General features: G+C 43.1%; 1 protein-coding gene across 3 annotated transcripts in view; it reads left to right on the forward strand.

The window, feature by feature from the left end:
• The first annotated feature begins 1631 nt into the window (after positions 1-1631).
• PPARG (peroxisome proliferator activated receptor gamma) overlaps positions 1632-13507 on the forward strand; it is a 60504-nt gene continuing 48628 nt past the window's right edge. Inside the window, exons 1-2 of one of the 3 annotated variants that reach the window (XM_081848307.1) lie at positions 1787-1909; positions 3054-3160. The gene's annotated coding sequence lies outside the window, so the exon portion shown is untranslated. Of the gene's footprint in view, positions 1736-1779; positions 1910-3053; positions 3161-13507 lie in introns of those variants that run through there. The other 2 variants (XM_081848305.1, XM_081848308.1) reach the window with 2 other exon arrangements.

Consider the following 13507-nt stretch of genomic DNA (forward strand, 5'->3'; position numbering starts at 1 on the left):
GCCAACCTAGGGCCCCCTCCCATATGTTTTGGGACACAACAGTAACAGCATAGCTGTGCTGATGGGAGCTGTAATCCGCAAAATCTGGTGGGCACCAGGTTGGCAAAGGCTTTGCAACATGACTTTTGAATGCATACAGACTATTGTTTCTTCACCACCACACAGGTTTTGTTAAAATAATTAGATTGCAGAATTTCCAAGCCGGCTTTGTGCTTTACCATTCCATTTCTTTTTCTAAAGAACGAAATTACCGTTCCTTAGCAATGCCTCCTGGTTCAAGTCAGGGCTGGCATCAGAGGCGGCCACTATCGGCCAGCTACCAAGGCCTCTTCAGGATGTCACTGGCGCCAGCCCCGGACTAGCTGCCACTGAAGAGCAGGTGATGTCACTGCCAGTGGAGCACACCCTTGGTCTTTTTGGCCTCCTCTGGGATGCGCTGCTGTTACCTACACAGTATCACCTTCTCTCCTCTTCCTCTTCATCCGAAAAAGCCAGACAAGAGAGTGCCACTACAAAGTAGCTGCCCCCTCCACTCACTTGTCTGTCCTCCTCATGTCTGGGCAGCAATAAGGCAGGGCCCAGCACTGCCACCCAGGCACGGAGTGGGTAAGTGAGCAAATGTGGGCTCCTACTCCTCCGTCAGGCGAATGAGCAAACACCTCTGGGTGTTGCAGTGGAATGTTGGACCTGCTGGGTCCAGTCCCAATTGACATGCCACTGGTGGGTGGTGGGTGGGCGGGCAGATAGCAAGACAGTGAGCAACCACAGCCATTCTCTCTGGTTTGGCACATCCAGTCCCAACTGTTACACCATCCAGAGCCAGGTAACACAGCTGTGCCTTCTTTTGTGCATGGGTGCTTCCATTTGGTTCAATTTTCGGCATTTCCAGGTGTGTCAGGGAGAAGTGCCTATCTGAAACTCTGAGGAACTGCTGCCAGTGCAGACCTTCCTGTGAAAGACAAGCCAATGGACCTGCTCTTTGGCCCCCACTCACTGTCCCCCTAATTCTGGCCACAGCAGGTTGGGGAGCCCCACCTCGGACCCCTGGGCCTGAGGAGCAGTAGTCACCATTTCTCTTGGTCCAGCAAGCAAGCGAAAGTTCCCTGCCCCTGGTGGAGAACTGAGGGAGTCAGGACAGAGGCGGGCAGATTAGGGATGGATGCAAATAGTCCCCGGGAAAACCTTCCGTAAGAACCATTGCAGAGCCGCTGCCAGCCAGTGCAGGTAGCACAGCGCCAGGTAGGCCAATGGCCTGGCCATGCGGCAGCACCTCGGCCACGCGCATTATTCCCTTGGGCCACGCTGCGTCCACTCCTCTTGGGCTTGGCCACAGAAGAGCCATGGGGCAGCCTCGACGGGCCCTCACTTCCCCCAGCCCCAGTCCATTTGCAGAGCGGATGCCCGCGCCACCTCGCCCCTCAGCGCCCTGCACGGCACACCGCGCGCCAAACACGCGCGCGCGCCCTCCCTCCCACACAAGGGCCTCGCGTGGCCCCGTGGGCATTCCGCCCCCCGCGCCGCCGCCTCCGCCTGGCCCGACAGGCGCAAACTGCCTCGCTCCGGCCAGCTCCACGCGGGCGCCGCCGAGGGTGGGTGGGACGCGGGGCTGGCCGGCGGGCGGGGCAGCGGCGCCGTGAGCCCTGGGAGGCGGCGCCTGTCCCTAGACGGGCCGGGCGGGGGAGTTCATGCCACTAGACGGGAAGAGTTTCTCCTGCTGCCGAGTTGACAGCGCCAGGTCAGTGTGTGAGCCGGAGAGGCAGCCAGAGCCTCTGGCGGCGCGGCGGGAAGCGGGTGGATGGACGGGAGGGCGGCGTTGCCCGCCCGCCTGCCTGCCGAGGGGCTGCGTCTGGCGGCGGCGGCGTGACGCTGCAGGGAATTCCCGCCCGATCCGTGGGGGCGCGTGCCTGGGGTCTGTAGAGGGACGGAGGGAGGCTGCGCGTCGGGAAGGGCTTGTGGGGCTGAGACGGGCACGAGGGGACAGCGGCAGCCCTGTGGGGCTCCAGGACACCTGGCTTGTGGGATGCAAGAGCGGGGAATGGGAAGGCTGTCTAAATACTGAATGGTCGTCTGGGAGAGCAGAACTCACTTGCTCTCAGAAAGTTTTGTAGGGAATGAGCTAGAGACTGAGGTTTCCGAGAGGTGGGCTGGGGGGTTGAAAGGAGCAGGTATGGTTGGGGTCGGGGGCCACTAGGGCTTGGGGAATCCCTTACATGACGTCCAGAAGTAGACCCTGAACTCATTTAGAGCGAAGAAGTCTGTATGTTTCCAGGCAGAGTGTTGAGTGTGTTTTTGCCTGTGCCATGCGCACATCTACCACCTATGGGCATAGCCAAGGGGAGGCAGGGGGAAGCTGTCCCCCCCCCCAAATCAAGTAAATTAATAAAAATGCTTAACGAACTGAGGTTCTGCCACCCCCTAACATGAAGCCTGTCCCCCAACATATCCTGGCTATGCCTATGCTACCACCTATTAAATAATGGTTAATTACAGGTTAAAAAAATGCAATGGGATAGAATCTAGATACAGATAAAAAAGGGAGAGGTGATGGCAAAAGATTTACTGGCAAGTACTGCCTTCGGGAAATGGGGGGAATAAAATCTCCCAGACCTCTATTGGTGATGGGCACATGTGGCCTGCCTTTGCATCAGGTCTGAACCATGTATCTTCCTCACGCTGTAATGGGAATGAGAACGCATTCTTGATAGGAATTCTGTCTGTGATCCTTACAGAACTCTGTGGTTTATGTTCATCATGTGGAAGAAAGGGCTATATATATACATATAAGTGCTCTTTGGAGGTGATGCATTAAGTGGGCTTTCGTTTGTCTATGCCACAGGTGGATATGCCCATAATGCAGGACAGTTTGTTTGCAGAAACTTGTCCACCATCTGGGATGCTAAAAACTCAGAGGGCACCTCTTCTACCTGTGGTGCTAATGAATGTGTTTAGTCAAGATGATGAGAAAGGGAGAAAGTTTGTTTCCTCATTTAGCTGAAACTTCTGGTGGATTTTTTTTTAAAATCATAATTTTTCTCTTTGCCTTCAAACCACAGCAAGGAGCATGAGCGAGGTTCCAAGTATAATCCTGCCACAACAGAGATTATACATTGTGAAATAGATGATGCCTTGGTGTCATATCCCAAATGTGCAGGCGTGTTTTGTAAGTTTCCCACTGTCATTTCTCCCTAGGGCAGTATACACTATAGACTGCAAGTTCCTGTTAGTGTTGTAACTTTGAGGCAATATGTGTGAGTTATGATCCACCGTGGTAACAAGGTCATGATTTAATACCGCTGTGGCAGAGGACCAGTTTCTTCTCCTTGCATTATTGTGATATGGTGAGGAAACTGTTCTTTTCCTGGAGCCTGGAGCCCCTCATGTAAAAACTGTAAATGCTCTTGATGGCAGCTTCTGAAAAATCAGATAGCTTCACATATAGGGTTGTTAATGAAAAATTATACTCTTGAAATTTCCTGTCCTTATCCCTACAAGAGTTGTGACAATGGATGACATAACAACTGCTGTTCAGAAACATATGGCTTGCAACTGGTGTTAGAGAAGACCTACTTAAATTAACAAACATGACTTAAGTTGGGGCTATACTCTGTTGGTAATTTCTACTCTGAAATTACCTAGGTTGGATACCATCTGAACAGCTTTTCAAACAATAAATTTGGAATTTAATAAAGTCTTTTTTAAAAAAGAAGATATGTGCAAGGCAGCATTCTGGGGGGGGGAGAGTTTAGGGTGCAGTGATATCAACAGAGCTATGCTCACGTTGATTTGTGAATCACCTATTTAATGTGAGCTGTCAAAGTGATCATTACACCAGAGACTGGCTGTCTTGGGATAAGACTGTTTCCCCTCGTGAAGCTAAAAAAACACAGTTGAAAACTCTCCCACCAGTTGTGCCATGTGTGAAAGTTCTTCATGTGAGCGAGAGCATGAAAAGGAAATTGAACATAAAATTGCAGCCAATGTTATCGCCATGTTATTGACAAGTGAGTGAAAATGGCTTTATTGTTGATAGGCAGCATATCCTACTGTTTGTTCCCACGCTGGAACATTATTCTTAAGGTATGTCTCATGTTGGCTTTTCAAGACTTTTCAAAAAGTTCCATAGCAGCTCTGATGCATAGTTAGGGTATAGATACTCTAGACAAATGTATGTTCCATTATATCCACAAAGTTGTTTGTGCAAAATGGGAGCACGTGTCCACACTGAAATCAATTTAATTACAAATTAAGGCAATCACTTGGTTCCTATGTAAGCTGTGGCATAATAAACATTTGTGCCCTTTTTTATACATGAAAGCAGAGGGGTGAGGTTTTTTTGCATTTTTTCTATACTTAGGCTGCAATCCTATACTTACATGGAAGCAAGTCCCATCTCACTTAATTGCACTTATTTCTGAGTAGACATGTATAAGATTATTTCTGCACATGAAAAATGCTATGTGCAAACTGAGCCACAGAAATACATATTTTGCCGTAAATTTGATTCAAACACTTTAATCCAAAATCCACTTATAGCTCAGTTTGGTTCATGTTTAGTCAGAAGTATCCTGAGCTAAGTGTGCATAGGATGGCAGTTCTGGGATAAGTATATTGACTTTCAAATTGAATTTCTCAGTAAGTTTGCTGAAGATCACCGTTCTAGATAACTAACTCAGAATTATCCGATCTTTATACCTACAACAGTTAAGCTTAGCTGCAGAGGGCTAAGTCATGGTTTGGCTTGGCATTACACTGGAGCCCAGGCTTACAGTTTGTTTCCTCCAAACAAACCATAAGCAGTAAGCAAAGAACAAAGTTTAGCAGCCTGTTTAGTTTGGAAAGAAACAAACTGTACACACATAAAACTAAATCAAACCATGGCTTTAACTCTCAGCAGTGTGGTAGCAGGAGTAGGAGAGGAGTGAAGCACTCACAATTTTTTGCTCCATGTACCTGTACATTGTACATTCACCATCAAACCATAATTAAACTGTGGTTTAAAGTGACCCGTGGACCAGCATTCATTCTGTTGATTCAGAGGCTCAATCTGTGAGACTCTACACTTTTTGACTTGCAAAAATTGATCAATGCCATTGACTGATATGTGGGTGTGCCCTGGCCAAATGATAACATTTGCTTCTGTGCTGATGCATGCCTGCTTTCCAGTTCTATGATTCTATGATTTGACAAGCTTACTCCCGCAAGCATCTACACCTTTTGCACTAATTCAGCAAAGTGCACATGACTGAACACACATACTCTCTGAAAGTACAATAATTGGTTTTGCTGTTGTTTCAATAGCAGTTTTCATTGTACAACCTGTTTTAAGACGGTAACTGAAGTGGTTTATCAGAATGAACTGAGTGGACTCTGCAGTAGTACCCATTACCTAAGCTACTCGTGTCAAGGGCTAGTATTCCTTCCTTGAAACTTCTTTGCACTTTCTCAAGTCACAAAGTTTCCATCACAGATTGAGTTGAAGAGATGCTACTGCAACTTTTACTTCTGCACCTTGAGATATGTAGACAAGGTTTGAAAAATGAATTATCATTGGAATTAATTGCTACTGCAGGAATTAGGAAGTAATCAACTAATATAGTCTCACAAAGTACCCCAAAGTATGTCACACTACGTCGTCCCTATTATTATTATTATTATTATTATTATTATTAAAAAGTAGCCGCAGCCCAGAAATGCACAGGGAAAGATATATGTTTTGTGTTGAAACAGAGACTTCCATCCCACCACCATCATCAAAAGCTTTTTTTGTTTCTTTCTTTTTTCTGTGTGGCATTAAAAAGCAACTTCTGGTGTGATCCTGAAGGCTTTCTCTTAGGAGAAATGAAATAAAATCTGCAGCACATGCTTGTAATCCTTTGGACACATGCAAAGGGACTGACAGGAGTGAAGTATTTATCTCCTCCACATACATGAAAAAAACCTTTGGAATAGAATATAATAGTTTCACAACAATCAGAAATCTAGGGGAGATTAGCACAATCATTTAATATGCCAAAGTCAATGTTATTAGGGGCTTTCCCTCAACAGACATATGGGTCAGTGGCCACAAACATTTATTTCATATAATATACAGAGAAATCATCTGCTGCAAAAAAGGCTGATATTTGTAAATGACAATTGTGCCTGTATGCACGCTAATAAGGGCAAATAGCAAATTTTGTATGGGCAATTTCACATTGATGCGAAGGAATAATGGCTTCCAATATTGTGAACCTATGTTTCTAAGGTTAGAATACTATGCTTATCTACTGCCCCACAGATACTTGAACCATTTGCAGTACCATGAAGACACAGGAAATAGTTGTTGTTGTTTTTGTTAATGAAGATGTCTGTGACTGAACAATTTTATAGCCTTACAGGAACTGCTATGTGTATATGCTATTAGAGAATGTACAGTGTGAAGCTGCACCACAGCATGCAACTTTGCCAGCAAGCCTGCATTGTTTTGTGAGACGCAATAGTGTGTGGCAGTGTGTAAGAGCCTTTGGAAGGGTTAACACCCCATCAGTCTTTTTCAGCTAGATAAAACATCTGGCTCATAGAATCACAGAGCTGGAAAGGACCCTGAGATTTCATTCTAGTCCAATGCAGGAATCTTTTTCCCAGTGTGGGGGCTTGAACTCACAACCCAGTGATTAAGAGTCTAAGGCTCTACCAGCTGAGCTACCTGACTCATTAGACTCATGAACTCCTAAAATCAATCGATGGACTGGTGATGGTCCACAGACATGCCGAAGCCACCTCTTTTCCTCATGACTAAGCAGATCATCTGCATACCAGGCAGTCTTTACAGAGCCAGGACAAAGTCTATGAATTCAATACTGCGAATCCCAAAGTCCCATCTTACTGAACAACAAGTCATTTACTTGCTACATTGCTGGTTGATAATTAGCAATGTTTTTTTTAAAAAAAAGGAGAAGAAAGCTTTGGTCCATCTATTCATTATTGTAACAGTATTGGGGTTTGGTTTTTTTGGCATAGCAAAACTACCACAGATAGAACGAAACTAAGGAATGATTCACACTGGTGTGCCTATCACACCAACACAGACTGCTGCAGGCCAGCATATGAGCAGTTTCCATTGAAAGGACTTGTGTCTGAGGTGATGTGAATATTCTGACTGTGATGTTTAAATCTGCGATAAGCTGCCTCTCATCAGGTTTTGTTTTTCTGCCGAAATAAATATATTTTGAATAAATACATTTGTACTCTACTTTGGCATCCATGGTGACAGTGCTATGTGAGTTATGTTAATTTCAGGGGGGAAAGAAATTCAGATTAGCCATGGCCTGCGGCTTATTGTATCTTCTGATCTAGCCCTCAGAGATGAACTCGGTTGTCCATTGCTGTAATATGGGTTTCAAGAATAGGATTGGATGCAGGCTCCCCCCCCCCCGCCCCGCCACACCTCACAGCACACGCACGTCCCTGATGCGGCGTGTCCAAGTCTCATAGGGCCACTGATATGACCAGCCCTGAGATTCTTCCTCCAGACCAAATGCAGTTTTCTAGCCACAGAGCAACTACTGGAAGCTGCACTGAGGAACAAATGAGGTGGGGAGGGGTGGCTTAACCCTTTCACTCTCTGCAGTTTGACCACTTCATTTGCCCCTTCAACCACTTTTCCACTCATGGGGAAAAGGTTTCTGAGGACCCTGTCCCACCCCCCTTCCAGGTGGTGAGCAAAGCAGCTTGTGGGTAGGGGTTGTAAAATTTGGAGAAGAGGAGAAGTGAAGGGTCCCCCCCCCCACTCCCTGTTCCAACCTCCTATGACTGTGTTTTGTTTTCTTGTTGTTGTTGTTTATTTGTTTTTATTTGTTTTTAAATGGGGATATCATATAAGTTGCTGTCTTATGTAGTTGCATAGTTGGAGACAGAAGTCTGTGTGCATTCTGGTTGTGCGAAAGTTCAAAAATCACAGGAAAGTAATGCTTTTCCATTTTAATGTGCATCCATCAAAGGTGCCAGTCTCTTATCATGGCCCTGTCCTGCTGCTTTATACAGTGGTACCTCGGGTTAAGTACTTAATTCGTTCCGGAGGTCCGTTCTTAACCTGAAACTGTTTTTAACCTGAGGTACCACTTTAGCTAATGGGGCCTCCTGCTGCTGCCGCCGGAGCACGATTTCTGTTCTCATCCTGAAGCAAAGTTCTTAACCTGAAGCACTATTTCTGGGTTAGCGGAGTCTGTAACCTGAAGTGTATGTAACCTGAAGCGTATGTAACCCAAGGTACCACTGTATATCTGTTGCTGTTTCCAAGTATTCTATGCATCCCTTCTGTCCTTCCTTCCTTACTATGACCCAAACCAAAAGTTGTTTTTGTTTTGTTTTGTTTTAAATCCCTCCAGTGTATCTATTTAAATTATTCTGATTGAATTGAGCAATATTCTTAATATTTAGATACTCTGAAATATTTTCAGTGAGGAATCTATGTTTTCATGTTGTATTATTTGGCGTTTGGCGGGGGTGGCGGTGATTCTAGACAGGAATACAGCTTTGGAGAGTGAGTAATATTTAGATTAATGTATGTCATTAAACCACTGTCTTGTTGTAGCAGAGTGGTCAAATATATTCATAGGTGTGGAGGATTGTAAAATAAGTTTTCTCATGCTGTTTTACAGCTCAGTAGTGATGATAACAAATTGCCTGAGGATCTGGGATTCCTTTATTCTTTCTCATGTCTGAGTGGGATAACTGTAGGTTTCTCTTGATCTTCATTCCTGCTGAACAGGAAAATATTCAGCTATGGTTCTTCCAGCTATATTTCTCTGAATGCATCTTTTAAAACCCATTAGAAACTGTTGAGAATAAAAACCTGTTCCTAGATAACTGGAGAATCAAGTAATGAAGCTTTTCCTAAACTATGTCACTTCAGCTTATAGGTCAGTTCACATACAAGTTGAATGCTACTGTGTTTGTTTGTTTGTTTGTTTGTTTGTTTGTTTGTTTGTTTGTTTGTTTGTTTGTTTTAAACCTCACTGCACAAACAAAAGGAACCTCTCAGGGCTTCATCCAGATATGGCATTTTTCTATATGCAGGGAGGTGGGGTGATTTAAAAAATAATAATAGATGGTCCAGTGAGAGCTGGACCATAAAGAAGGCTGATCGCCAAAGAACTGATGCTTTTGATTGATTGATTGATTGGTGCTGGAGGAGACTCTTGAGAATCCCATGGACTGCAAGAAGATCAAACCTATCCATTCTGAAGGAAATCAGCCCTGAGTGCTCACTGGAAGGCCACATCATGAGAAGAGAAGACTCCCTGGAAAAAAACCCTGATGCTGGGAAAGATTGAGGGCACTGAGAGTCAGTGTGGTGTAGTGGTAAAGAGCAGTGGACTCGTAATCTGGAGAACCGGGTTCGATTCCCCGCTCCTCCACATGCAGCTGCTGGGTGACCTTGGGCTAGTCACACTTCTCTGAAGTCTCTCAGCCCCACTCACCTCACAGAGTGTTTGTTGTGGGGGAGGAAGGGAAAGGAGATTGTTAGCCGCTTTGAGACTCCTTAGGGTAGTGATAAAGCGGGATATCAAATCCAAACTCTTCTTCTTCCAAAGTGGTAACACTTCTCTTCTAGCTGTATATACTAGAAAGCAGATACAGTAGAGACATACTGAACAAAATTGTAGGAATTGAATGCACTTCCTGCTTGGCTTTGAAGTGAGCACCACACCAATGCTATCAGGAGCTGACTTGCATACTGAATCAGAGTATTTATTAGTTGACCTCAGTATTCTGACAGGTGCTCTTCAGGGACTCAGGCAGAGATCATTCCCAGCTCTGGTCCTTGAAACGTGTGCGTTGGAGCCTTATGCATGCAAAATATGTGCTTTTTCAATACAGTGCACTTCATTTTTATCCCAGGGAAAGGCTTTCTTATGTCACAATGCTGCACTGGGACAGTTATTCTCCCAAAATGTAGATTACCCCTGCTATAGGGTATATAAATGTTGGGAAGGGTAGGACTTCTTTAAGCACCTTGGCAGTGAGATGTGGGTTTTTTTGTTTTTCTTTTTGAACATATGAGATATTCTGTAGCTTCTTGAATATTCCATATATATGCTAAATTATTAAGTCAAATAATGCTTTTGGGGTCCTTTTTGCATCAAAATTGTGAAAGAGATTCGGATCTTAATAACACAAGGCTGTTTGTGACTTCAAGCCAGGTGATATGAAAAGAAAAATGTTAATTACAGGCTTTTGTAACTGGCTGATAATTGAAGCAGTGATGGTCAGAAGAACAGGTTTTGCAGCACAAGCACTTTGATTATCTGTATTAGGAGCTTAAGGAAAAGGTGACACACATTTTCTAATATTTATTTGCACAAGACCCTCCCTCCCCATGGCAGTTGTTTCTTTTTGGAAGTCTACAGTGAGAGGGAGCTAGCTAAGCTCAAACCTTATTGAAAAGACCCTCAGGGTCCCTTCCAACTTTATATACTATGATTCTATGAACAGAACTTAAGTTTTTGTTTGATTGCCAGGCTTGCTATTCTAGCAAAATAAGGACTTAGTACTTAACTGCTACAGTTGTTGGATGACACAAACCTGCATATTACACCAGCAGTGCGGCCAGATACTGTGGACCATATTTGTAGGACTAGGCTGGTAAAAGTTAACACTTGGGTCACTCTACCAACTATGAGGTTCTGGGTTTCGTGTTTGATTGTTAGTTTCTCTAAGTGTGAGTACAACCAGTGAAGGGTTTCTAAGGCTGTATCTTATGAAACATCAAACACATGCATGTAGATTCTGAACCCATCAATGGTAAAAGTAGATATCCTTTTTCCAATAACAACTAGTGAGTCCCAGAACAATTAGTGAGCATTGCTCATGAGTATAATTAAGCCTGAGACCGGAAGTTCATGCTGTGTTTTTAAAGAGAGTTCCGTCCTTCCAAGAATCTCTTAAGATAAAACTTTATTATTCATTCTTCAATATGATCCTGCTGTTCCTGCATGGATTGAGGATGAAAACTAAGACAAGATATGACATATTTTGAAATAATTATTCTGGCCAGAACACCAGTCTTTCATAACTCAGAAATCCACACTGATAACAAAATTAATTTGTTTGTTTGTTTGTTTGTTTGTTTATAGTTAGTTAGTTATGAATCGCTTTCCGCATTTTAAAGTACATGAGAAAATATGCAGTAAAAACACCAAGACCAAAAAACACTTAAGTTCCAAAATATAGTAACAGCTGCCTTCCGTGCTGGCCATGGGCTAATTATTATTTATCAGTGTTGAGTGAGCCCAGAGATTTCAGCTGCCGATGGCTATATGATGCTGAGTGGGTTGTGTACTACTTATGTGATAACTGACTGCTTGATAGTGCTGGTAGTCAATATATCAACCACATATTTCATGAAATTACCTCTGGTTGCTAATCTTTGTCCCCACCTTAACCTTTTGTGAGGCATCTGGGAAAACCTGAGTACAAACCTGAGTACATTCAAACCTTTATAACTAAAATGAATACACCTTCTTCACTTTGATTTGCTGTGCAATACTATGCATGTCTTCTTGGGTGTAAATCTCACTGAGTTCAGTGGGGTTTACTTCCAAGTAAGTGTATTAGAGCTGGGCTATCTTCCATTATCCTTTGCTTTTTTGGGTTAGGTTAGGCACCATGTTCCTCTACTATTTTATATCACCAGATTGGAAAGAAAGAAAGAAATCCTTACAATGAATTTAAAATAGTCTCCCAATATTCAGTTCTTTCTGTTACTTCAGTCCAACCTGGTTGTTGAATTCCTGTCTGGCAGTAACTCTTTTTGTTGGTGATGATGTTCTGGTTTAATATAATCATAACTACTTTGAAATATTGCTTACACCTGAAAAACAGTATATAAGTGAAATAAAACACATGAAAGATATACTCATAAATGTATAATGATCTATGTATTTGTGTTCTATAATTCACATCCATTTTATTATGCTGTGCTGCCAATACTTTCTCTTTGAAACCCATCATCCTGATCTTTTTTAAACCTCTTTTTGATCACTATTATTATTATTATTATTAATTGCATTTCTATACCACCTTAGATTTTAAAGAAAAAATCTTAAAGTGGTTTACAACACATGAAAACATCAAATAAAACAATCCAGAATAAAAGAAATTCAATCTTCAAGGAAAATATTTCAGATCCTTCTCCAAGTAACATTTTGCTTTCCCCATGTTTATTTATCTACTTAATTTAGCTCATAGCATAACAGAAATAATCTAGGAAGCCAATGTGGTGCATAGCTGTCAACGTTTCCCTTTTTAAAAGGGAAATTCCCTTATTCCGAATAGGATTCCTCGCAAGAAAAGGGAAACGTTGACAGCTAAGATGTGGTGTAGTGGTTAGAGTGTCAGACTAGGACCTGGAAGATCAGGGTTCAAATCCCCACTCAAGTCATGAAGCTCACTGGGTGACCTTGGACCAGCCACAGCCTCTCATCGTACCTCAATGGGTTGTTGTATGGATTAACTGAGAAGGGGAGTGAACCATGGACCAAAAAGTGGGACATGAATGCAATTAAGTGGGACATAAATGCAATAAACACTATGTTCAGTGTTCTGTGTGTCATCACTTAAAAGTGCTAATTCCTTAATTAGCTTCTGCAGAAGCATTATTCCTACATTTATTTCTGTCCCATTTTAGTCATGAATACAGTTTTTCCATAGTGGCAGAGAGTTGTAGACGCCGCATTAAACAGCTGATCCCATGCATCATTCACTGTTGCACCCACCGTATGATGTGATGTAATGTTGTGGTTGTGAAAGTCATGTGCACATCTTTCCATTCATTCTGACTGACAGGATGCTGGTTCTATGTAGGCAAAAGTTCAAGTGATGATTTAGAAAGTCTTTCCAAGTGCCTTATCTTTGTTTAACGTTTTTTTAAAAAACGTTGTTTTCCAAACAAGAAGTGCTTCTCCATGCAGAAAAATGCACCGGATGGCTGGCAGGAATTTGCAAAGCCTATAATATGTTCTGTGTTCGCAGTATTTTGGAATATTTGCGATATCTTTGCTCTGAGACGTAAGAGGCATATTGTTTTCGGCATATTTTGTATACATTATTTTTCAGAAAGCAAAATAAGATGGGATTAACTGTGTTAAGACAGGAGTTCTGGGATGCTGGCCGAATTTTCTGGAAGAAGCAGAAACTGAAAGTGTTTCTAGATGACTATAGGGAGAAGGGTTCGCACAGGAGCTGAGGAGAAGTATTTGGAAGTGTGTGGTTGTGAGATTTTAAAAGTTAATTGTGTTAGTATTTTTAGAGTACATATTAATATGAAAGAGGGGGGAAATCTCAGAGGTTGCCTTGGAACCGTTCCCCCAAACCAGTCTGCTCTTGAAATATGCCCACATCTGGCAATGTCTGGAATTTTTAGTACATGTTGTGAAAGCAACAGAATATTAGTCTTTGGGAAGGCTGTTGCTCTTCCTGCAATATGTGTAACTTCCATTATTTTCCAGTTTTACTGGGCAGAAGA

This window comes from Podarcis erhardii (genome assembly GCF_964252035.2).
Source record: "Podarcis erhardii genome assembly, chromosome: 2".
Taxonomy (NCBI): domain Eukaryota; kingdom Metazoa; phylum Chordata; class Lepidosauria; order Squamata; family Lacertidae; genus Podarcis; species Podarcis erhardii.